Source organism: Mobula birostris, chromosome 2 (assembly GCF_030028105.1).
Source record: "Mobula birostris isolate sMobBir1 chromosome 2, sMobBir1.hap1, whole genome shotgun sequence".
In the NCBI taxonomy this organism is placed as follows: domain Eukaryota; kingdom Metazoa; phylum Chordata; class Chondrichthyes; order Myliobatiformes; family Myliobatidae; genus Mobula; species Mobula birostris.
In genome coordinates, this window is record NC_092371.1 from 66,521,057 (window position 1) to 66,547,872 (window position 26,816).

The 26,816-nt window shown below is 43.3% G+C and overlaps 1 protein-coding gene across 10 annotated transcripts in view; it reads right to left on the minus strand.

Annotated features, from left to right (window-relative positions):
* The window catches only part of slco4a1 (solute carrier organic anion transporter family, member 4A1), a 232,514-nt gene extending 207,535 nt beyond the window's left edge, over positions 1-24,979 (minus strand). For 7 of the 10 annotated variants that reach the window (XM_072242219.1, XM_072242199.1, XM_072242237.1 and 4 more), the window contains exons 1-2: positions 24,810-24,979; positions 24,109-24,191 (exon numbers count right to left, since the gene is read on the minus strand). The gene's annotated coding sequence lies outside the window, so the exon portion shown is untranslated. Of the gene's footprint in view, positions 1-11,240; positions 11,300-24,108; positions 24,192-24,809 lie in introns of those variants that run through there. The other 3 variants (XM_072242247.1, XM_072242254.1, XM_072242261.1) reach the window with 3 other exon arrangements.
* Between the last annotated feature and the right edge of the window lie 1,837 nt (positions 24,980-26,816).

Below are 26,816 nucleotides of genomic sequence, written 5' to 3' on the forward strand. Positions count from 1 at the left end.
CTCAAAACACTGACTCCTCTCTCACCACAGACTCAGCCTGGCTCTGAATGCTTTCCCTTTTAATTTTAATGTTTAAAAGAATCTGCAAGATGGTCACAATTTAACTCAAACCACCCAAATCTGCACATTAGCTAATCCGTTGTAGATAGCTGCATGGAATGTTGAATGAACATTTGTTATTTGGAACTGGCCCAATGAGATCTACTTCCTATCTACATCTGCAGAATGGTCTTGAGTAGTATGCTCAGAGGGTTAAGTTCAGCAATTGGACAGAACAGGAGTTTGATGCAGAGAAGAAAGTTGCTGCTCTTGCCATTTGCTTGGAACACCAGTTGTTCTTGTAAATCTGAGGCAGTTAAACATCAAACATAGAGTCACATACTTGTCATAAAACTATAGCGGGATGCAGCACAAGATGGGCCCTTCAGCTCATCGAATCTGTGCTGACCATCAATCACACATATACAGTAATCCAGCCTTAATCCCATGCAATTTCGGATGACCATCCAAGCCATGCTCTTTTCTCACTGCTCCCATCAGGTAGAAGGTACTAGAGTCTCAGGACCCGCAACACCAGGTTCAAGCACAGTTACTAACCCTCATTCAGGCTCTTGAATAAAAGGGGATAACTACACTCACTTGCCATCTATTGAGATGTTCCCAAAACCAATGATCTCACTTTATTGACTCTTCTGTATTTTCAAATTCTCGTTTTTTTTTACTATTTATTTATATTTGTATTTACACAGTTTGTTATTTTCTGCACTCTAGTTGATCTTTCATTGATCCTGTTATAGTTACTATTCTATTTGCTGAAATATGCCCACAGGAAAATGAATCGCAGGCAGTATGTGGTGACATATGTACTTGGATAATAAAATCTATATTCCCTTCCCTAGATGCTGCCTGACCTGCTGAATTCCTCCTGCACTGTGTGTGTGTGTGTGTGTGTGTGTGTGTGTGTGTGTGTTAATCCCATACTTTGTTTTTACCACATTATCATCAATTTCATTGTGCCCTTCCCCCCCAGACCCCTCCCAATACACTTGGGGCGACTAACAGTGCCAAGTAATGTACAAACCAGACAGACATGGAAGAAAATCTGAGCACCTGGTGGGAACCCTCGTGGTCACAGGGAGAATGTGTCAACTCCATGCAAACGGCAGCCAAGGCTCTTTGGCACTGTGAGGCAATGACTCCACTAACTGTCCTCATTAGCCCAACATTTTAGTGTTTACTGCAAATTAGTGGATAATATCACAGAAGGTACACACGTCTGAAAGCACGTACCACCAGGCTCAAGAACAGCTTTTATCCTAAGAGTATTAGACATTTCTCTCATGCAGAAGACTGACTTTTGACCTCATCAGCTACCTCGTTATGTCCTTGCTCCTTTTTGTCTTGTTGCTCTTTCTCTATAACTATAACACTATATTCTGCATTCTTTTATTGTTTATACCTTTTACTACCCCAATGAACTGATGTAGTGAAATGAATTGTATGGATAGGATGCACAGGTACATGTGACAATAATAAATCAATTACAAATAATTACAGTACTGTGCAAACATCTTAGACACATACACAGTATATAGCTAGGGTGCCTATGGCTATTGCTCAGTACTGTATTTGTCGACGTGGAGCAAAGAGCGAGTTTTTTAAAATCAGGTAGGAGCAAAGGGTGTTGGGAATAAGGGTGGAATGCCGCAGCAGGGGTGTGGGACAGGTGGTGGAGAAGGATTGCCAGGGTGGATGGGGAGCGTGGGTGGTAAGCACCCGGCCCTGAGACACAAGGCAAGGTCGCTTGATTCTAAACAATTGGTTTGTTGAGCATTACAGAATGTCCCTCTGATGCTTCCTGCTCTCTCTCCTCTACCAACTATGACTCCCCTCTCCCTTCCCCATTCCCACTGTCAGTCCACAATAGAGAATCAGTTTTATCATCACTCTCATATGTCATGAATTTATTTTCTTTTTTCTGCAGCAGTGCAGGGCATAAAATTAGAACAGTACTGTGCAAAGTGGGCACGTGGCCAAGTGGTTAAGGCATTGGACTAGCGACCTGAAGGTCGTGAGTTTGAGCCTCAGCCGAGGGAATTTGTTGTGTCCTTGAGCAAGGCACTTAATCACACATTGCTCCGTAACGACACTGGTGCCAAGCTGTATGGGTTCGTGATAAATAGCAAATTTTAGTTTTTCAACCTTGGACAACATTGGTGTCGTGGAGAGGGCAGACTTGCAGCATGGGCAACTGCTGGTCTTCCATACAACCTTGCCCAGGCCTGCGCTCTGGAGAGTGAAGACTTTCTAGGCGCAGATCCATGGTCTCGCAAGACTAATGGATGCCATTATTTACTGCGCAAAATTCTTAGGCAACCTAGCAATATACATCTGTCCAAGACCTTTGCACAGTACTGCAGGTATTGTGTTTCATTAATATAGGTCGTATAATAAATGTGAGACTCTCTGGAAGGCAAGATTGTTTGCTTCCATCCTAAATCTCTCAGAAACAATTGATGAGTTGTCCATATACAATACAGCAGATGCGAGTATGGAGACACTCTCCTTGATACCTTGGTCAAACCTCAAACGCGCAGTAATAGAAAGGGTTGGTGTGCAAGTTAAAGAGAACCTAAACAAGTTGTTCATTTTATTTTTAATAACTCTGTTTTCAGGCTGCTGCCGTTGATCAGTCGACTGTTATGGCACGGGAGGAGTACAAGCTGGAAAATGAAAGGTGAAACCAGTTGAAGGGGAAGGGATGAAATGAAATGAGAAACTGGGAGGTGATAGGTGGAAAAGGTAAAGGGCTGAAGGATGGGAGAAAGGGAAGGAAGTGATAGGCATGTGAGGAGGAGAGTTAAAGAGAGAATCCAGGATGGACAAAACTGGATTTCTACAGAACCTTCTGTGTTCACCCTTTGAAATTGGCTTCTTAGCTCAAGCCTTGAGTCTTGAGTCTTGCATAGTAGGGAGATTGAGGGTTATGGGAATAACACAGGTAGGTGAAGATGAGTCCATCAGCTATGACCTTATTGAATGGCGGGGCAGGCTAGACAGGCCAGAGGGCCTACTCCTGTTCCTATTTCCGATGTTCTTAAGTTTTTTCAGGATGTATACTTGGCCAGTGTTCTTGTTTCAACACATTTTTTGAAGTTCCTCAGGATATCACTCTACATCAACGTTATTACATAAAGCCACTGTAGCCGCTCATTTGGAGACTCTGAACACTGCGGGAGCCCAAAAGGAAAATTTTGTTTTGAACATAAGGCAGCTTTATGTTGAGTGCTGATATGCTGGTGAACAATTTATGCACATCCCATCTCATACTGAATTGATATTATTCTAGGAAATAAAATAGCATCAATTTCTGGGAAATGGGCAGGGCAGGAACAAAGTGCTTAATTAACAATTAACTTAAAAGGTCGCAATCTTTATTCAAGGTCCAAGTAACAAACATATGTTCAAAAGAATAAGGTTGAAAAACTAAAATTTGCTATTTATCATGAACAAGAGAAAATCTGCAGATGTTGGACACATCCAAGCAGCATACACAAATGGTAGAGGAACTCAGCAAGCCAGGTAGCATCTATGGAAAAGAGGAAACAGTCGACATTTTGTGCCAAGACTCATTATCAGGACAATTTATCATTTGTCCTGCATGGTCATTGACCTTACCATTTTTAATTAGTTTAGGTTATCATGCAGTAGTCATATTACTGGAAAATAGGAGTTGCCAACTAACAGGAACTTGTGGACAAGATAATGACTGCTTGTGTATAGTGAATTATGTTCCATGCCACATGAAGTTCAAGACAGAAAGCTCAATCTGAAAGTTTCAATGCTAAATTGATCATTACTTTCAGTCACCAGAAATAATTTAATAACACATCTTTTAGAAGTTAATTCTCAAATGTACAGTACATTTTACCCAATTCCTATGAAATTAGATTACATCTTAAAAGTCTGAAAAACCTTGTAATTAAAAAATGTGTAGATCTTCTGCTGAGTTATAATCACTAAAAGGAGTGATTAACATGCCCAAAGTAAACATTCATGAATTCAAACTCTAAAGTAATGTGTTGTGGGTTTTTTTTAAATAAAGTCAGTAGTTGGCACATTTGCTAAAAGCTTCCACCAAATGGCACTGCCTTTGATAATGCAGCACTCCCTCATTGCACAGGTAGAAAAGGAGCACTTCGATGAGAAGCAATGGGGTAGTATACCAGAAAGGGAGTGGTAGCCCATGACACTATTCTTACTGACATGCCTAAGCATTTATAATGAGTAAAGTCAATTTGCATTCAATGTCATAGTTTCCAAATTATCAAATTTAAATTCCCTCAATTTCCCGTGTCAAATTTGAAATATAAATAGGGATTCAGTTCTGAGAAGAGAATTCTGTGACTCACTTACAGCAACTTGCCTGGATTATTTAAATACTTACCATCAGGCAGAAAGTGGCTCTCTACTTCCTCTTTATGATGCTTATTTTATTCTCTGCCACTTTCTGCCAAGTCCAACTCTACACACATCTCTTCCTCCTGACCTCTGACATTGCCCAAAGCCTTGCCCTGCTCTCAGTGCCTCGCCACTATAACTTGTGCTTTTTTTTTGCTTTAACTACATTGCATTCCGAAAGCCTAAGTCAGTCTGGCTCTCTACTGGTGAAACTGCCTCAGAGTCAAAACCTCAGACTTCAAGAGCCATAATTGCACACTACGCTGACGAAATATCATCCTTCATATTAGATATGGTACATTATACAACTAATATTGGTGTCATGCACAATCTCACTATACATGCCATCTATATTCCTTTCCAATTTGTTAATATACAAGACAAATAGAAGAACCAGCATCAACCTCTGCTGCACACCACTGGTCACTTGTCTCCAACCTGAAAAATAAAATTCTATTATCACCCTTGCCATTCTACCACCACGTCCAATTGATATCTAATTGGCTAGTTCACAATCGGTTCCATGTGTTCTGACCTTTGTGATCAGCCTACCATGCACAACCTCATGAAAGGCCTTGTTAAAGTCCATGATGACAATATCTGCCACTCTCCCCTCATCAATTCTCTTGGTCACTTCTTTGAAAAACTCACTCAAATTCATAAGGCAAGTCTGAAGGAGGGTTCTTAAAATGTTTTGACCTGCGGTCATGGCAAACCAAAAATCTCTGCTGTACTGATACATTACCCTTCAAGAAAAGTAACTTCCTCAGCTTGACACAACCAAAGTCTCAAATACATCAGGCACAATTTTTGCTAGCCCACACTCTAAGAATACACAAGGTTTTACACTGCAGTCCTTTTTTATATCTAGTCCAATTTCATGTTTTATTAGGTTAAAATTAACATCATGGTACAGCAACTAGGACTCAAGTTTCTTTGTAACCCACAAACTCATATTAAGAAGGCATTACAAACTTAAAGGATGCAAATCACCACAGTTTTACCTGTAACTTTGCTTCAAATATTAGGGGGAGAAAATATTCACTCCTGTGTGAATTTGAAGCTTGAATGTTGAACGAATTTTGGCAAACATGGAACAACTGCATGAGAGCCAGAGGTAAAATAAGCTCTAACTCCCTGTGTACAAATTACAAGTTGCAATTTTGGAATACGTCAGCTGAGCAATAGCAAATCCAGAACCAAACACAGACTTTGAACAACAAGATTGGCATTTATTCCTTGACTGAGAGAGATAAATTGGACACAGGGCGCCAGGCAAAATGTACACAAATTGCTGAAGGTCTTTTTATTATATTGGTTGCTTTCATATTTGGGTGTAAGTGAAAGGAATCTTCTTATATGGACTGAAATTAACCACCTAAAACCACTGATGCCATTTGTGGTGAGGCAGCTTCTCACTGGAAAACTAGCGATGTGCTATACACAGAGCTAGAAATAATGACATGCTGTCTGTAAGTTGTACTCAAGATGAGTTTATTCGAACTTCGCAGCACTGGCTTTTACGCAGTTCTGTTCCCGCCCTCTCCGGGCGGAAATGATGTCAGAGGTGCATTACAAAAGTCTCTTCCTGTGCGCGGGCCTTCTCCCCTTGCTGGTGAAGAAGGCAGCCCAGCACCATTTTGGGGCTGGCCTCTCTGCTGACGCGCACGCCATTTTGTGAGTCGGTTCACCTGCGGAAAAAGTGGGTCACCACATACCCCCCCACCCCCAGAACCGGTGATACACTCCCCAATGTCGACAGTCTGGATCAGTCTCTGTTTGGGCGGTCTGCCTCTGCGCACAGCGCCTGAACCTCAACCGGCTGCGCCAAGTCCAGATGGACCGGTTTGAGTCGGTCCACCATGAAAACCTCCTGTTTCCCCCCAGTATCCAAAACATACGTGGACCAGTTGCTCCTGATCACCTTGAACGGCTATAGCAGTGCCCGGAGTGCGCTCCTTCGTACAAACACAAACTTACAGTTCGGCAGGTCTTTGGGTATGCAGGTCGGGATCTATCTGTGCTGTGAAGTCGGTACGGGGGCCAGGTTGCCGACCCTTTCGCATAGTCTGTCCAGGACTGCTGCAGGTTCTTCCTATTGCCCCCTTGGGGCTAGTATGAACTCTCCTGGGACGACCAGGGGTCTGACACCTTTGTAAGCACGAAGGTCAACGGTTTGTGGTCTGTGAACACGGTCAATACCCTGCCTTCTAAGAAGTACCTGAAATGCCAGTTTGCCAGATATAGTGCCAACAGCTCCCGGTCGAAGGCATTGTACTTGAGTTTGGGTGGCCGTCGGTGCCTGCTGAAGAACGCCGGGGTTGCCAGCACCCCTTGATGAGTTGCTCCAGCACCTCACCAACTGCTGTGTTGGATGCGTCCACTGTGAGGGCGGTTGGAACGTCCGTTCTGGGGTGCACCCGCATCGCGGCGTCTGCCAAGGCTTCCTTGGCTATAATGAAAGCGGCCGCAGCCTCTTCGTCCCAAGTAATGTCCCTGCCTTTACCCAACATCAGGGTGAACAAAGGGTGCATGATACGGGCTGCTGAGGGGAGGAAGCGGTGGTAGAAGTTCACCATACCAACGAACTCCTGCAGGCCTTTGACTGTGTTGGGCCGGGCGAAGTGGCGGATCGCGTCTACCTTGGCGGGCAGAGGTGTTGCCCCGTCTTTAGTAATCCTGTGGCCCAGGAAGTCGATGGTGTCGAGTCCGAACTGGCATTTGGCCGGGTTGATCGTGAGGCCGAAATCGCTCAGGCGGGAGTACAGCTGGCAGAGGTGGGACAGATGCTCCTGATGACTACTGCTGGCTATGAGGATGTCATCCAAATAGATGAACGTAAGGTCGTGTCCCACTGCATCCATTAGCCACTGGAACGTCTGTGCGGCATTCATCAGGCCGAACGGCATTCGGAGGAATTCGAACAGGCCGAACGTGGTGATGAGTGCTGTTTTGGGGATGTCTTCTGGGTGTACCGGGATTTGATGGTATCCCCAGACGAGGTCTACTTTGGAAAAGATGCTTGCCCCATGCAGGTTTGCTGCAAAGTCCTGTATGTGTGGCACGGGGTAGCAGTCTGGAGTTGTAGCCTCGTTCAGTCTGCGGTAGTCGCCGCATGGTCTCCAGCGCTCGGCTGCTTTGGGCACCATGTGCAGGGGGTGGGGGGAGGCCCATAGGCTGTCAGACCGCCGTACGATCCCCAATTCCTCCATCCTCTTGAACGCCTCCTTCACCAGGCGGAGCTTGTCAGAGGGGAGCCTTCGTATGCAAGCGTGGAGGGGTGGTCCCTGGCTCGGAATGTGGTGCTGTACTCCGTGTCTGGACATGGTTGCTGTGAACTGCGGTGCCAGAACCGATGAAAAGTCTGCCAGGATTTTGGTGAATTCGTTGTCAGACAGCATGATGGAGTCCAGGTGTGGGGCCGGCAACTTGGCTTCACCCAGGGAGAACGTCTGGAAAGTCTTGGCATGGACCAGTCTTCTCCCTTGCAAGTCAACCAGCAGGCTGTGAGCTCGCAAGAAGTCCGCCCCCAGGAGTGGTTGGGCCACGGCAGCCAGTGTGAAGTCCCACGTGAACTGGCTGGCACCGAACTGCAGTTGCACTGTGCGGGTGCCGTAGGTCCGTATTGTGCTGCTGTTTTGAGGCCCTCAGGGTGGGTCCCGGCTCCCTGTTGCGGGTGTCGCACCCCATCGGGGGTAAGATGATTTCCGCTCCGGTGTCGACCAAGAAGTGGCATCCCGACTGATTGTTCCAGACGTACAGGATGCTGTCCTGGTGGCCAGCCGCCGTAGCCATTAGCAGTGGCTGACCCTGGCGTTTCCCAGGAACTTGCAGGGCAGGCGACAACGGCGGGCTTCTGTGCCCCGCCGCTGGTGGTAGAAACACCACTGTTCATTGGCCTCCTCACTCCTGCCTCTGGGTTGTGTGTGCTCCATTGCCGGGCCTGGTCTGGCCTGCTGTTGGGCGCGTAGCTTGGTAATCTGTCCAACGGACACCCCGCTCTCCCTCTTGGCTTCCCACAGCACGTCTGCCCAAGCCGCCACCTTCAGGGGTCACTGAAATCTGCGTCGGCCAGCAGCAGATGTATGTCCTCGGGCGGTTGCTCTAGGAATGCCTGCTCAGGCAGGAGGCAGGGCTTGTGTCCTTCAGCCAGGGCCAGCATCTCGTTCATTAATGCTGAAGGTGGCCTGTCTCCCAAACCGTCCAGGTGCAGCAACTGGGCACCTCGCTCACACCGTGACAGGCCAAAGGTCCCTATGAGCAGTGCTTTGAATGCTTCTTCTTCCAGGGGTGACTGTATGAAATTCTCAACCTGGGCAGCTGTCTCCTGGTCAAGGGAGATCACCACGTAATAGTAACGTGTGGAATCAGAAGATATCTGCCAAATCTGGAACTGGGCTTCTGCTTGGTCAAACCACACGCGTGGTTGCAGCGTCCAGAAAGTTGGCAGTTTTAGCGAAACTGCGTGAACAGATGAAGAGTCGATCAACTTTGGTCCAAATCCCATTTGGACCACTGGGGTCACCAATGTAGCGATGTGCTACACACAGAACTAGAAATAACGACACGCAATCTGTTAGTTGCACTCGAGACTAGTTTATTCAAACTTCGTGGCACTGACTTTTACGCGGTTCCGTTCCCGCCCTCTCCGGACGGAAATGGCGTCAGAGGTGCATTACAATAGTCCCTTCCCACGCGCGGGCTTTCTCCCCTTGCTGGTGAAGAAGGCCCAGCGCTATTTTGGGGCTGGCCTCTCTGCCGACCCACGTGCCATTTTGTGAGTCAGTTCGCCTGCGTAGAAAGTGGGTCGCCACAAAACTATACAAGAAGCAACATTGCGTTGTGTCCATTTATTAAAAATACTATGTGTATTTTTTTTTAAAACTTTAACCAAAAAGTAGACCCAATCTAGTCAACTTGAAGAAAATAATTTCCCTAAACTTAGAACCAAATCATTCTTCTTTCTTTAGATAGGCAATAAACACAATAATATCGTAATGAAAAATTCTCTTCCAGTCTGCAACTGCTGTCCAATCCACAGTAATGGACTCCCAACAATACAGCTAACCTGCTGCTGTGGTTCTATATAGCCACCCATCAAGAAAACTGAACTATGCCAATCAGACTTCAGAGATAACTATCTACAGATGCAGTTTCCTTTCAGTAACAAGAACCTATCCAGAAATTAGTTATCATTGCTGTACTTAACATACACTGCAGTTGGCAAGAACCCAGGAGGATCCCTGGTATAAAATTGCAAATCTGGCAAAACACATTTAAAAACATCACTTCAGTTTACGCCCAAACGATGGGCTAAAATGGGAAATCTGCAATCTGCAGATTTCCCGTTTTGCCACGGCAGCTGAAAAGTGCACACCTTTCATGCATTTGCCACGCTGATTACTAAGAAGAGCATCAGAACGAGAAAAAGCATTCGGCCACAGAATGGTTGCATACAGGCTGCCATGAAAGTGACACTATTCACAGGGGCGATGGCACAGAACAATCGGAATCAGAAAACTTGCAGCTTGCTAGGAGGTTGTTCAGCCCAACATGCATTGTGCCAGTCAACAAAAAATGCTAATCCTAGCCTAATCCCTCTTTCTAGCACTTGGCCTGCAGTCTTGAAAATCACAGCTCTTCATGGCTCATAGCGTTACAGAGCCACACAGACCATGGAAACTGGACCTTGGCACACCGAGATTACACCACCCATTAAAAATCCATGAGCTGCAATCCCATTTTATTCTTCCTGCACTTCCATCATTTCCCACCCCCCAAATTTTGCCATTCTCCTGTATACCAAGGACAATTTACTGTACTCTATTTACCTGCCAATCTACATACAGATAGGCCAGGATTGAACCTGGGTCTGGAACTATGCAGCAATTCAATGAGCTGTTCCACTCTGTGCATGTCCAATTCCACTGTCACTATTACTTTCAACCTTAACCCTACCACCCACAGTCTTAAAATCTCTTTCCTCATATCTTTCATGACATGTGAGTGATGATAGCCGGATTCTGATATGTATCTCTGTTGTAGACTGAGAGTGGGAAGGGGGCAGGGAGAGGGGAAATCAACATTGGAAAAAATCATCAGAGAGAACTTCAGTGATAATCAATAAACCAATTGTTTGGAATCAAATGACCATGCCTGGTGTCTCATGGCTGGGTGTGTCTACACCTACACTACCCCCCAGCCCTAGCACTCCTCCACTAGTACTTGTCCCTCCCACACTGCTCCACCCCCACTCTTCTCAACATCCCTTGCTCCCTCCACATTTACAAACTCGCTCTCCGCTCCAAGGTGACAAATGCAGTACTGTGAAAAAGTCTTAGGCTCCCTAGGTATATGTCCCTTAGATTTTTGCACAGTACTGTATGTCCTCCAATCCTTCCATCAATTATCATCGATATCCAACAAGTTTATGACCCCCCCCCCCGAAAGGATACATCATTCCTATTTAAATTCTTTTCCTAAAGGTTATTATAGCCAGGATTGGTAGTGGGGATAACTTACCTTTATCTATTAAATGCTCCTTGTGCTATGTGTGCCAAATAGCCTCTGACAACCAAGTCCAGCTCCCAGACTTCACGTGTGCCTTAGTTACTAAGCCTGACAGAACCATTTCTACTGACGGTAGAAGGGGAAAAGGTGGGTTACTGGCATCTTAAAACCAGTTGCTTCGGGCAGGTGGGGCTTGTCAGCCGTGGTTGGCAGCTCAGCTGGAAGGAAAACTCTGATCTCAGACCTCCACTGCTTGCAGTGATACTCACCCATAGGGAACGCTTTGAGAGTAAACCCAGAGCTGGAGTCCCTAAGGTAGTCCCTACATTGAATTCAATGCCTGCAGGCAACTCCTGTTATGTTGCTGGTGCCAAACTGTCTCGGTCTCTGCCATTCCCTTGGATTCTTCGACTGCGTGGAGAGGGTGAGCCTGATATATGGGCAACAGCTTGCTCTCCATATCATACATCCCAGGCTTATGTACTGGCTTGTATCTCTTGTAGACAGCTGGGGTGCAACATCCATGGATGACCTCAACCAACAGAGGGCCTCATTACATAGACTCCAATTTCTCTCTCTTCCGCCACACCTTTCAACATCCTCACATTTATCTGCTTGTTCTCCTTTGTACTGATGAAGTTCCTCTATTGCCTCATGTCTCTGCATTAAATTCTGTCTGTTACTTCCCCTCCAACTGACCACATCTTGAGTACCAGAGATACAGTAACGGTCACCACAACAGTCAAGTGCATCAACAGGGTGCAGAGAAAGATGTGCAGGAATGGAAATTTTTAGCTGTGGAACAAACATTGGGTCAGCAGATGGTAATTAGAGACTTATAAATGACCAGTGTAAATTTGAGGCTTCAAAAGGTATCGGGAAGTCTACAAGTACCATTTAAGTGGTTCAGCATGGATTAGATCGGTCAAAGGGCTTTTCTATGACTCCATGATTCTACAGTTAAGGTAATCTAAAGAAAGGAATAACCAATGTTGCATTTGAATTTTGCTCCAACCATTCTACCACATCTTCCCTCAGTCTCACTAAAGCTTCACTGCATTGTTTCTTCTTTATTTTGCACAATTAACCTAATGCATGCCTCATCGTTTTCAAACATACAAATTCTGTTCCTATGCCATTGAATCTACCCTCTTCATGGTAGTTGCCAGAGGGTGAAGCAAGGTGAGATACTATGGACACAATAGAGACACCTGTTTGGTATATTGTCTCCCTGATGTCTCTGATCAGGGATGTCTCTGATTGGGTCTATGGTATTCTCAAGGGTGAGGGTGAGCAGCCAGAAGTCTTGGTACAAATTGGCACCAATGACATAAATAGACAAGGTGAGGAAGTCCTGAAGAGAGATTTTAGAGAGACAGGTAGAAAGTCAAGAAACAGGAAATCCAGGGTAGTAATCTCTGGATTGCTGCCTGAGCCACGTACCAGTGAGGGTAAGAATAGGATGATTTGACAGGTGAATGCGTGGCTAAGGAACTGGTGCAGGGGGCAAGGGTTGATATTTCTGGATCATTGGGATTTCTTGCAGGGACGGCACAACCTGTACAAAAGGGACCGATTACACCTGAACCTGATGGGGACCAATATCCTTGTGGGTAGGTTGGCTAGAGTTCTCCAGGAGGGTTTAATCTAATTTGGCAGGGGGATGGGAGCCAGAGTGATAGTGCTGAAGACGAGGTAGTTGGTTTACAAACAGAGTGGTACTGTGTAGTGAGGAGAGCCTGTTGATAAGGCAACATTGCAGTAAACAGGATGAGTTGCAATGTAAAAGGCAGACAAAATCAAAACGGGTGAATACAGGACTGAAGGTGTTGTAATTGAATGCGTGCAGTATACGGAATAAGGTAAATGAACTTGTAACTGTTACAGGTTGGGCTGAGTGTTGTAGGCATCACCGGATCACATTGAAAGAAGATTGTAGCTGGGAGCTTAATGTCCAAGGATACGCATTGTATTGAAAGGACAGGCAGGAAGGCAGAGGAGGCGGCTTTGCTCTGTTAGTTAAAAAAAAATGAAATTAATTCATTAGAAAGAGGTGACATGGGGTAGGAATGTGAGTCATTTTGGATAGAGCTAAGGAAATACAAGAAAAAAAAGACCCCAATCGACCCCCAAACAGTAGTAAGGACATGGACTACAAATTACAACAGGAGATACAAAATACATGCCAAAAGCACAATGTTATAATAGTCATGGGGAATTTCAATATACAGATAGACTGGGAAAATCTGGTTGGTGCTGGATTCCATGAGGGGGAGTTTCTAGAATGCCTATGAAATGGCTTTTTAGATCAGCTCATGGATGAGCCCACTAGGGGATCAGCTATTCTAGATTGGATGTTGTGCAATGGACTGGAACTGATTAGAGAGCTTGAGATGAAAGGAACTTTATTGGCTAGTGATCATAATGATTGCATTCACCCTGAAATTTGAGGAGGAAGGGCTAAAGTCAGATTTATCAGTACAGGTTGACCTTCACTAATCCGACAACCTGTAATCCGGTTCCTTCGATAATCCAGCACTGATTATGCTTAATGTGATCCTTCTGTAATTCAGCATTTTCACTAATCTGGCACTCCTCAGGTCCCAACGGTGCCGGATTAGTGAAGGTCAACCTGTATTACAGTGAATTACAGAGGCATAAGAGAGGACTTGGCCGGAATTGATTTGGGGGGGCGGGGGGTGGAAACGCTGGCAGGAATGACGGCAGAGCATCAATGGCTGGAATTTCTGGAAGCAATTTAGAAGACACAGGATATATACATCGCAAGGAGGAAGAAGCATTCTAAAGCAAGATGCCATAACCGTGGGTAACAAAAGAAGTCAAAGCCAACATGAAAGCCAAAGGGCATATAATTGAGCAAAAATTAGTGGGAAGTTAGAAACATAGAAAAACAGAATTCTACAGAACATTACAAGCCCTTTGGCCCACAATGTTGTGCTGACCATCTGACCTCTTCTAGAAACTGCCTGGAATTTCCTTACCTCACAGCCCTCCATTTTTCTAAGTTCCATGTACCTATCTAAGAGTCTCTTAAAAGATCCTATTGTATTCACCTCTACCACCTTCACTGGCAGTGCATTCCACACACCCACCACTCTCTGTGTGGAAAAACATACCTCTGACATCCCCCTTGTACCTTTGTACCTTCTTCCAAGCACTTTGCTGGAGGATTGGAAAGCTTTTAAAAACCAACAGAAGGTAACTAAAGTCATTAAGGTAAAGATGGAATACAAAATGATAATATTAGAGGATACTAAACGTTTCTTCAAATACATAAACTATAAAAGAGAGGTGAGAGTGGATATCGGACCACAGGAAATCAATGCTGGAGAGGTAGTAATGAGGGATCTGGAAATGGCAGATGAACTGAATAAGTGTTTTGCATCAATCTTCACTGTGGAGGACACTAGCAATATGGTGGAAGTTCCAGATGTTGGGGTCATGAAGTGTGTGAAGTTACCATTACTAGAGAGAACTTTCTTTGGAAACTGAAAGATGGTGGATAAGTCCTCTGGACCAGATGGTATACACACCAGGGTTCTGAAAGAGGTGGCTGAAGAAATCATGGAGGCATTAGTAATAATCTTTCAAGAATCACAAGATTCTGGAATGGTTCTGGAGGACTGGAAAATTGCAAATATCACTCCACTCCAAGGAGGGGGAAGAGGTAGATGGAAGGAAATTATAGGCCAGTTAGCCTAACATCAGTGGTTGGGAAGATGTTGGAAGTGATTGTTCAGGATCAGGGCTCAGGGAACTTAGAGACACATGATAAAAATAGACCCTAGACCATGGTTTCCTCAAGCGAAAGTCTTGCCTGACAAATCTGTTGGAATTCTTTGAAGAATTAACAAGCAGGATAGACAATTGTCACCCTGTCGGCCTACTCTCAATAATCAGCAAAGTAATGGAAAGAGTCATCAACAGCACAATCATGCAACACCTACTCAGAAATAACCTGCTTATGGATGCCTAGCTTGGGTGCTGTCAAGACCCCTCAGCTCCTGACTTCATCACCTACTTGGTCCAAACATGGACCAAAGAGCAAAATATCAGAGGTGAGGTGAGTGTGATAGCCCTTGACATCATGGCAGCATTTGATAAGAGTATGGCATCAAGGTACACTAGCTAAAATGGAGTAAATGGGAATTTGGGGGTGGGGGGAACCCTCCGCTGGCGGGAATCATACCTGACAAAAAGGAAGATGATTGTGGTGGTTGGAGGTCGATCATCTCATCCTCAGGACATCACTGCAGAGGTTCCTCAGAGAAGTGTCCTAGGACCAACTGACTTCAGCTGCTTCATCAGTGACCTTCCTTCGGTCATAAGGTGAAAAGTTGAGATGTCTGCAGATGACTGAACAATGTTCTGCACTATATGTGACTCCATATGTGAAACAGTTCATACCCAAATGCAGCAGGACCTGGACAATATCCAGGTGTAGGCCAACAAGTAACATTCAAACCAAGCAAGTTCCAGGCAATAACCATCTCCAACAAGACAGTCTCTAACCATTGACATTCATTGGTATCACCATCACTGATTCCCCTACTATCAACATCCTGGGGGGTTCCAATTAATGAGAAACTGAACTAGTTTAGCCATAGAGCAAGTCAAAGGCTAGGAATCCTGCCTCCTGTAACTCACCTCCTGACTCCCCAAAGCCTGTCCACCATCTACAAGGCTCAGGTCAGGAGTGTACTGGAATACTCGCCACTTGCCTGGATAAGTGCAGCTCCACCAACACTCAAGAAGCTTGACACCATCCAGTACAAGGCAGCCCACTTGATTGCTATGCCTTCCACAAGCATCCAATCCCTCCACCATCAACGAACAGTTGCAGCAGTGTGTACTATCGACAAGATGCACTGCAACAACACACCAAAGTTCCTAAGGCAGCACCTTCTGTACCCACGACCACTACCATCTAGAAGGACAAGAACAGCAGATACCTGGAACACCACCACTTGGAAATCCCCCTCCAAGTCACTCACCATCCTGACTTGGAAACATATCGCTGTTCTTTCATTGTCGCTGGGTCAAAATCATGGAATTCCCTCTCTAACAGCACTGTGGGTGTACCTACACCTCAGGGACTGCAGCAGTTCAAGATGGCAGCTCATCACTACCTTCTCAGGGGCAGCTAGGGATGGACAATAAATACTGGCTTAGTTGGCGATGCCCACATCCCATAAATGAATAAATAAAACAAAGGAGATTTGGTGTATGTTGTATACTTGGATTTTCAAAAGACACTTGACAAGGTGTCACACGAGTCTACTTAACGAGCCCATGGTATTACAGGAAAGATTGTAGTATGGATAAAGCAGTGGTTGATTGGCAGGAGACAGAGTGGGAATAAAGAGCCTTTTCTGGTTGGCTGGCAGTGGCGAGTGGTGTTCCAAGGGACCAATTTGACGTATGTCAATGATTTGGATGATTGAATTGATGGTTTGGTTGCAAGATTTGCAGAGGATATGAAGATCAGTGGAGAGGCAGGTAGTTTTGAGGATGTAGAGGGGCTACAGAAGGACTTTGACTGATTAGGAGAATGGGAAAAAATGGCACATGGAATACAGTGTCCGGAAGTTTATTGTCATTCACTTTGGTAGAACAAATGAAAGGGTTGACTATTTTCTAAATGGAGAGAAAATTTTAAAAAAACTAAGGTGCAAAGCGACTTGGGAGTCCTTGTGCAGGGTTCCCAATAGTTTAATTTGCAGGTTGCGTTTGCGGTGAGGAAGGCAAATGTGATGTTAGCATTCATTTCACATGATCTTGAATTTAAAAGGATGTAATATTGAGACTTTATAAATCACTGGTGATGCCTCACTAGGAGTATTCTGAGCAGTTTGGGGCCCTTTATCTTAGAAAGGATATACTGAAATTGGAGAGGGTTCAAAGGAGTTTCACAAAAATGATTCCAGGATTAAATGGCTTGTCATATAAAAAACACATGATGGCTCTGGGCCTGTATTTACTAGAATTCAGAAGAATGAAGGGTGACCTCCTTGACACCTATCGAATGGTGAAAGACCTTATAGAGTGGATGTTTCCTTTGGTGAGAGAGTCTAAGACCAGAGGACACCACCTCAGTATAGAGGAGTGTCCGTGTAGAACTGAGGTGAGGTGGAATTTCTTTAGCCAGAGAATGATGAATCTGTGGAATTCTTTGCCGCAGGCAGCTGTGGAGGCCAAGTCTTCATGTACATTTCAGGCCGAAGTTGATAGATTCTTGATTGGTCAGGGTATGAAGAGACATGGGGAGAAGGCCAGAGATTGAGGCTGAGAGGAAAAATTGGATTAGCCATGATGAAATGGCAGTAGACTCAATGGGACAAATGGCCTAATTCTGCTCCTATATCTTGTGGTCTAAAACTTGTGGTAACATAATAAAAGTCCTGAACAGCTAACACTCATGCTTGCTGACCTGTTCCAGCTTCTGTGTTATCAATACATTGATTTTCAAATGTTTTAACTATCATACTTTAATTGGTTAATTTGTATCATTCATTCATTACGTGCTGTTTTGTATGACATGGGCGACCATGGTCTTTCCATGACCTTTCCAAGACTATGATTGTTCTTGGCAAATTCTTTGGCAGAAGTGGCTTGCAATTGCTGCCTTCTGGGCAGTGTCTTTACAAGACGGATGACCCCAGCCATTATCACTACTCTTCAGAGATTGCCTGCCTGACGTCAGTGGTCACATAACCAGGAATTGTGATATGCACCAGCTGCTCATACGGCCATCCACCACCTGCTCCCATTGTTTCACGTGACCCTGATCGGGGGTTGGGGACGAAGCAGGTGCTACACCTTGCCCAAGGGTGACCTGCTGGCTAGGATAAGGAAGAAGCAATTTACACCTCCTTTGATAGAGAAATACCACCTGCCCTGCCAACCATAGTGATATAATGCTGCTTTTCAGAGATTTTTAAAATCAACAAAATGAATGCTTTACCTCCAATGTTACTTCTTCCATTAATTTCTCCCAACTGTACACCAAGACAACATTGCACAGGGAATGATCCCATTAGCCACATAATCCAAAGCAGAAAACAAACAATTCTCCTAAGCAACTCATGACAAGCAGCACCCAGACATTTGATGCATCCCGTTCCTGAGGAAAAATGACATTCCTAGCACTAAAAAAATTGAAAATCCAAGACTATTTATGGAATGTATGGAGACTAAACTTGCCACATTATGTTAGGGCTTCTTCATTCCAACATCAGCAAACTTTAACATTATGGTATGTCTTAATTGCCACTGTTCAACCAGATACTAAAAATTTACTTTTCCAAGAAAATCCTTTCTAAAAAAATCCATGTGATTTTCTGACTGTACCTTATTTGATATTATGGTCTGAATTTTGTGGTAGCAATGAAGGAAGTTCAATACATTAATAGTTATCTAAATGCTTCCACTGACATTTGTGTGGACCTGCTCAGTTTCAGAAACTGCTCCAACATGCAACACTCTGAATGTCTGCTAGGCTCAACCAACTGACTGAAAAATCCTCCAAGATATACATGCCGCACTAAGCAAGATAGGACAGCATTACAGGTAGGAGGAGAACAGGGACATAGTTACAAAGAAAGAGGGGAAAGGAGTAAAGGAGGGATTAGGAAAAAGACTAAAGAGTGAGGAGAAAAAGATCGATAGATGCAAGAAATATGGACTGAAAAATAAATTTCCAACAGCAGTATTGAAGAATGAGACTCTGAACTTCCAGAACAAAAGGGGCTGACCTGATGGGTAGAATATTTCCAATTCTGTTTATACAGTGTATTTTATGGTGAAGGAGGTAATTATCTAAACTGATTAATAACATTATTCTGAGGTAACTGTAACCATTGCCCAAATTTATATGCCTTTCAAGTTGGAGTCTTGCAATGAGGTGCAGCCAACTGAGGACATAAGGTTCACAGCTTCAGGTTTCCCCATTTAACTGTGCATGTGTGAATTCAGAAGTTGCAGTCTGGTTTGTTCTGCTATAAGATTGAGTGCCAAGAGCCTCACAATGCAAGTCTGGGTCTGAATCAACAGATCTGAAGTGACATGAGTCATTCCAAGATAACATGGAAGTGGACAATTATGCCTGCTATGAATCAGGTTGGTGAATGCATTACTGTAGATTGCATTGAAGGATAAACTGTTTAACTAATCTTATTCCCTTGCATTTCTTCCAAATTGCTTGTCATTATAATTTCCTTCAGGAATTTGTTTTCCCTATTCTTCCAACAGAAGAATGTTGGAAATAAACTAACATCATTGCAAATGACTATTAGCTGGTCTACTCTCTGCTCTATATCCAATTCATTTGCAGACACACAACTGTCAATAGAGACTCCATTGGTCCAACAGTTAATTTCTGGTTCTGGCAAGAAATTAACCAATCTTCAACCCAATTGGTAATAAAATACAGTTTCTTATACAGGCCCCACCTCATCTGTACTTCTTTGAAATAATTCTAATTACACAAATTCTGGCTCAAAATCCCCAGATGAAGTCTGTAGACAAGTGTAATGACAGCTGGTGTCATTCAATCACCAAAAGAAATAAAATGCAGCTGAATAGCTAGGGACTATGTGACTGTCTCCAGTGGATTGGAAAGCCAGTGACAAAGAACCAATGTCTCATAACAAATACAGCATTCAACTATTTCCCGAACTCAGAAACCTGAATGGTGATCTGTGAATCATATATTTAGATTGTGCGTTGGAAGCATTCCTCCCTCCTATAATATTTCCTGTCTAATAAAAGTAGGAAGGAAAGCCACTTTCTTCAAACTTTATTCATGATGAATTACGTGCCTTTATTTGAAATCATTTTGAAACTTGCCACTGAGTATTAGCAATTAACTGCATCAGACTGAAAAAACAGTTGGTGCTTATACAGCAAAATTGTTGCCAAAACATAATGCCCAAGGTTCTGTTGTACATTAAATAAAAATGAGTTGCAAAGCCTTTGAACTGTCAATACACTTTATACAAGAAAAGCCAAGAATGAGCTAATAATATGCAAATTCTTAAACGTTTCTGGGAAAGTTCAAAGAACAAGTGCAATTTTTGTGCTCAACATTGTATTTGAAAATCTGCTGTTAGTTTATTGAAGTTACGTTTTTAAACTCTATATTGCCTTTGAATAAATTTGTTTTCTGAGGATTTGAGCCACTATTTTGAAAACCTTTTAAATGACTTAAAGTGAACAGGGGAGGCACAAGAGACTGCTGAAATCTAGAACAACAATAATTGAGACAAACAGTGGTTCAAGTGACGTCTGTAGGAGGAAAGGAGTCGCCAACATTTTGGGTCAAAATCATCAAGGAATGCCAGCATCCAGGCCATGCTGTCTTATTGCTACTGCCATAGAGAAGAAAATACATGCACCTTAGATCCCATACCACCAGGTTCAGGAACAGTTACTACCCTTCAATCATCAGGCTCCTGAACTAGCCTTCACTCACATTATCGCTGAACTAATTCCACAACCTATGGAATCATTTTCATAGACTCAAACTTAGTATTTGTACAGTTTATCTTCTTTTGTACTTTTGTTTGTGCATTGCATTTCAATGATTCTATCGTACCTTGAAACCCCACATTAGAATTGATTCCCTTCCTCCTGCTGACGTTGCTTGACCTGCTAAGTTCTAGATGTCAGTTGCTTCTGATGAACAAAATTTTGCACACGGAAAACAGAATGGAAGGGAAAGACCTTTAATTACTGATTGGTGGTGGGGAATAAAGTCAGGAATAATCCTGGGGAGAGTGGCCCAATGGCACTTGATATGAGCAAACCAAACCTGTTGTTGAATGGCTTTACCTGTTGCACACCATATACTCTGCACTACCTGGAATGAGGGAAAATGATGGTGAGAGTCCCATTGAGGGCAGCAACCAGGATGGGAAAGTGTTAGTATTGTTGGGAGCAAGAGCATTAGCAGCAGAAGAGAAGTTAAGTTAATCTGAGGGTGCATTTGTGAATCTGGCGAAAGGGAGAGTGAAGTCTAAGAGTAGTATCTAAGCACATCCTACGTGACAGGGAATGAGGAAGATCGTTTGCCCAAGAATGTGTTCGGAAGTAAAGAGAAAGAACTTTGAAGACAAAAGATCAGCAAACACTGAAGAGCATGGCGATTGAAAGGAGGTAGATTCACAGCACCAGAACCTTTAGGTTGGACCCATTTAAAGGGGAGGAGGTAGTTTAGAAGGTTTGTAATAAGGAGGCCATAAAACAATACGTGGACTCCAAGGCACCTTAATGGGAACAGGAGGAGAGGCCAAAGAGTGATATTGCCACATTGATGTTGCTAAAACTTTGGGCAGAACAGCTGGTATAAGGCAGTCTCAGGTAAAAAGCTCCACATAAAGCTTCACAAAGCAAAAGTCACAGTGCAAAGCAAACACACATTGTTAATGAGAATTCCACCAGGTACTGTATCTCCACTTTACTGGAAATTTCCTCAATATTGTGATTTATACTCTACATGCAACATCTTTTTTGTTTTTAGTAACATTAAAATTAAAGGCATCCATTAGTCTTGCGAGACCATGGATCTGCGCCTGGAAAGTCTTCACTCTCCAGGGCGCAGGCCTGGGCAAGGTTGTATGGAAGACCAGTAGTTGCCCATGCTACAAGTCTCCCTTCTCCACGACACCAATGTTGTCCAAGGGAAGGGCATTAGGACCCATACAGCTTGGCACCAGTGTCATCGCAGAGCAATGTGTGATTAAGTGCCTTGCTCAAGGACACAACACGTTGCCTCGGCTGGGGCTCGAACTCACGACCTTCAGGTCGCTAGTCCAATGCCTTATCCACTTGGCCACACCAACAACAGCAACAACATATTCTCATTTAACTTCTTACAGAAGTCATCTTGACTTCCCCTTTATGCGTTTGTGAACAATCATCCAAATAAAAATAAGTCTTTTGCATTCAACTTCCAGTAAAAACACATTGGAAGGTAGAAACTTGAACTGCTCCATTCTAAAATTACAAGAAAATGACATTATTTTGGTAGAGAAAGTGCTCACGCGTGACTAAATATATAGGACATAAAAACATAACAGTATCGGAAATAGAAGTGGAATAAAAATCTTCTCCTGCAAGACACAAGACCATAAGACATAGGAGCAGATTGAGGACATTCAGCCCTTCGAGTCTATTCCACTATTCCATCATGGCTGACCTTCCATCCCAATACCATTATCCTGCCCGGTCCTGCCATAAACAAAAATCCCCCGTCTCTGATTTTGCATAAAATCAATGGCTCAGTCCTCACAACCCTTGGGGCAGAAAATTCCAAGGATTCACCAAGCATCAGGTGAAGAAATCACTCCTAATTTCAGCCCTTATTTTGAGACCGTGACACCTAGGACTCCTCAGCAAGAGAAATGGCTTAGTTCTGTTTTGGCTTGTCAAGCCCTATAAATACTTTTAAAATGTTAACAAGGAAAGAATGATGTACTGGAATGACGGGAGCAAATGAAGATATACTATATTGGTTGGTGGAATTGGGGCTGGGTTGTCCAATGTGAACAGATAAAGCAAATGACAAATACAAAATAATCTGTAGATGCTGAAAATCCAGAATAACACACTCAAAATGCTGGAGGAACTCAGCAGACCAGGCAACACCAATTAATGAAGGGTCTCAGTCTGAAACATCGTGTCTTTATTCCTCTCCATGGATACCGCCTGACCTGCTGAATTCCTCCAGCACATTGTGTGTATCACTCAGAGATAAAGCTCACTGGGCCTATATTCTTAAATTTTAAATGACAGGATGTCTTTCAAAGAGTCAAAAGGCTTCGCAACAGGACTTTGACTTTGATATGAAAAAATAAATGCAGACATAATACTTTCTCTGGCTTCCAGGTCTAGTATATGGAGTCATCTTTTCAAGAGAGAGAGATGGCCATTCAAGGCAAACTCATGATGCATGTTCTTCACCAAAGAGTAGTGAATTTGAATCATAGTTGTACAGCACAGAAGTGGGCTCTTTATCTTGCCACGTTCATCTGAGCATTTTACCTATCTATATGAATCCCATCTGTCTCTGCAAGGCCCTTACCATTTGAAGCCTTGCCTGTCTAAATGCCTCCTAAACATAGTAATTGTATCTAAAAGCACATTCTATATATCAACCAAATATATTGAACGGACAGAGACCATCAGTTTCCCAGGGTAGAAATGTCTAATAGCAGAGAGCACGCATTGAAGGCGAGAGGGGGTAGGTTCAAGGGGGATGCGAGAGGCAATTTTTTTTTAAACTCAGTGAGTCACGGATGCCTGGAATACGCTGCCTGCTATGGTGTGAGAGGCAAATACATTAGAAACTTTCAGGAAACGTTTGGATAGGCACATGAATGCAAGGAAGATGGAGGGATATGGATATGGCGTAGGGAGGAGGGATGAGTGGGTGTTTTTTAATTTGTTTTTTAGCTGGCTCAGCAGGATATTGTGGGCTAAGTGACCTGTTCCTGTGCTGTACTATTCTATGTTCTAACCACTCTCTGGGTAAAATAAAAATAAATGCCCGCTTAAATCTGCTACCCCTCACTTTAAATCTCTATCCACTTGTTTTTGATGTTCTTACCAGACCAATAAACGTTTTACTATCTCTGCCCCTCATGATCATGTATACTATTAATCACCGTCAGCCTCCATCACTCCAGGCAGGCATACCCAGTTTATCTAATCTCTTTCCATAATTGAAGCCTTCCTATCCATTCTGGTTAATGTCCTCTACATTCTTTCCAGTGCAATCACATCCTTTGGAGTTTGTTACCCAGGAAACCATTGGAAGCTCAGTGGCTGAATATATCCGACAGACAGATCTGTGGACTTTTTTTGGATACTGTGGAAACCCGGGTTAGCTAGGAAAGTGGTGCAAGATATTGTCGAATGACACACAACCGTACGGGCTGAATAACGAACACCACCCCACCCCCTTCATGTTCTCATGTTAGAACTCACTTAAGGAAAAAATCCTGGTTGAATAATGGGGGTAAGTCAAATAAAAGTAAATTCAGGATACATATTTCGTCTTTAAAAAACTCGGAAACCAGCTAAATGAACTTTGTACGAGCAATGACGTCAACTTACGCAAAACTGTCCAGGAAATTACAGTGCGCGTTGATTGCCTGCCAGAGATATACGAAAACGCGTGACCAGTGTGGTATTTCTCCCTGTATCAGGAGCAGGAAGGCAACACCTTAAAGCAGCAGTTGAGGTTAATTTACAAGATATTACCAGATCCTTGCGTTTGAATAAGTGCCAAGCACCTGTTAAACCATGTAAAACGAAGGCAGCAGAAATGACCTGTAGTAACCTCTGCAAATGGTGTTTGTTAAAGAAGCATATTACTTCCAGATCGCTGTTTTTTCAATTTGAATTACTTTGCATTAGGTGTTATTTTAAAGAGTAATGTAATAAAACCAGCATTCTAACAGCCTAAACCTTCCTAAATATTACAATGTATCAGTTCACCCTTTAGTCCACGTAACAAAATATACTGATGTCGCTGTAACACTACTATAATACTACTATGTCGCTATAACATGAATTCGCATTATTATTTAAATTACAAGCATTGGCGACACAATGAGCTTGAATAATTCAGCCAAAAATACGCACAAAGACTCAGATAAGCCCGCGTAAATCTAACCGCATGTTGCGAATTGAAGTGCATGATTATGAAATAAATTGGCCGAATTTCCACCACAGGTGATTTGTGTTCAGTGTCAATGAAGAGGAGAGAGTATAGCTGGATGAATGCCGCAAGCGAGAAAGGTAAAGAGACTCACATGCAATACTGTCGATTCAGTGACGGCTCTCTGTCCGTGTTCATGCCCCATTCAAGAAGCACGGCGACAATCAAACCTTGGAAACGATGATTGCCAACCAGCCTAGCCAATGAAAAGACGAATTTTATGGAGCTATAGAATACGAACCAATTAGGTGCAAGTCGATGAATAACATGTCCACTGAAGGTGCAGCCTACTCAGCTGAAATAAGAATACAGACAAGAGTAATCTTCCATGCGGTGCAAATAAAATCAAATGTTATTTTTTTTTCTTTTCTAGTAAGGGTTGTATAACGGTGGTTGTTTAAGAGGAAAGTATTTGTAAAATCAAGAAATTCATAATGAATTGAACTATTAATCTACAATGAATTACTTCGCTGTTGAAATACTTTCCTGAAATCTCACGGCACGTTATTTTATATGTGAGCATAGGCGTTTAGAGAATGTGAAAAATTGTTCATTGTGCTTGCTCCGGCATTTTATAGGATATTATCTGATCTTTGTTAACCTCGGTGAACTAACCCACTTTCCTGATTTCCTTAATGCCTAATTTCTGTTAATGTCTGACCTGAATATTCTCAGAAACTGAGCCTCTTAAGTAGAGAATTTCAAAGATTCAATATCGTCTGACTGAAAAATTTTCACCTTCGTCCTGAAAGACTAATCCTTTGCTTTGAGGCTGTCCCCTGGTCCTTGTCCAGAGTTAATTTGGCACCTATACTTCAGACCCCTTAATAACTTTGTATTTGTTAAAGGCATCACGTCTCATTCTTGCTGGACGTTATATGCCTACTCTGCATAGCCGTTCTTCATACGACATACGACGATGCATTTCACTGTATGTTGCATTGTACACGTGACAAGTAAATCCGAATCTTGAACATATCTGCTGTCCAGGAATCAATGTGGCAAATCGTTAGTACACTTGCTCCAAATCCTTCTTTGGGTGAGAGGGCCTGACCTTTACGCAGACCTTTCCACATAGGGTCTCAACTGGACAGGGTCTCAGCAGGAAATATCGAATGTTTATTCCTCTCCATAGATGCTGCTGAGCTCCTCCAGCACTTTGTGCGTGTTACAAAAAATGAATCTGAATTAGGTTTATTATCACCAGGATGTGTCATGAAATTTGTTAACTTAGCAACAGCAGTTCAATGCAATACATAATATAGAGGAGGAAAAAATCAATCAACTACAGTGTGTGTGTATATATATAGAATAGATTAAAAATTGTGCAAAAACAAAAATAATGTATATTTAAAAAGTGAAGTAGTGTTCATGGGTTCCGAAGTCCATTTAGGAATCGGATGGCAGAGAGGAAGAAGCTGTTCCTGAATCGCTGAGTCTGTACCATCCATTTTCAACCCATGAAGTAATTCTCGGTCCACTCCAGTAGGTTCGGTCCTGAAAGCTGTGCTGTAGTTTTGTTTACTCAATTCAATTTATCTTCTTAGGCAGTTTCTTGGCATTGATAATCTGCTGTCTCTTTCAGCTCTGTGTGTGTCTATGGTGACTGATGAGGTCAGAGTGAATAATGGGACCCACAGACCTGGGAGTGAGTGGGTCAGGAGATGCTTGATGAAGTGGGGTAGGTAGAGAGTGTATGTGGACGAAAGACAGCAGCACCTCTCAAACTACCCACCTGTCCACCCAGCACGATTCTATGGCAAAATGAAGGGAAATTCCTCTAACTCCTTTCTTAAAGACAGTCACAGTGATAGCAGCTCTGAAATCCCCTAGCATTCATTCTGTTTTCAAACATGGGTGATGAGCTAATTAATCTGTAACTTGTTAGCTTCTAGCTGTCATATTTAAGAACTTCAGTGGGATTACTGTCTGCTCCACTTCCTCATCCAAGTTATTTATGAAAATTACAAAGAGCAGAGGTTCCCAAAACAGACCACTGTGGAACACCATTAGTCACTGACCTCCAGGCAGGTTACTCTCCATGTACTACCACCTTCTGCCTCATGTGAGCTAGCCAATTCCAAATCCACACTGCAACGTT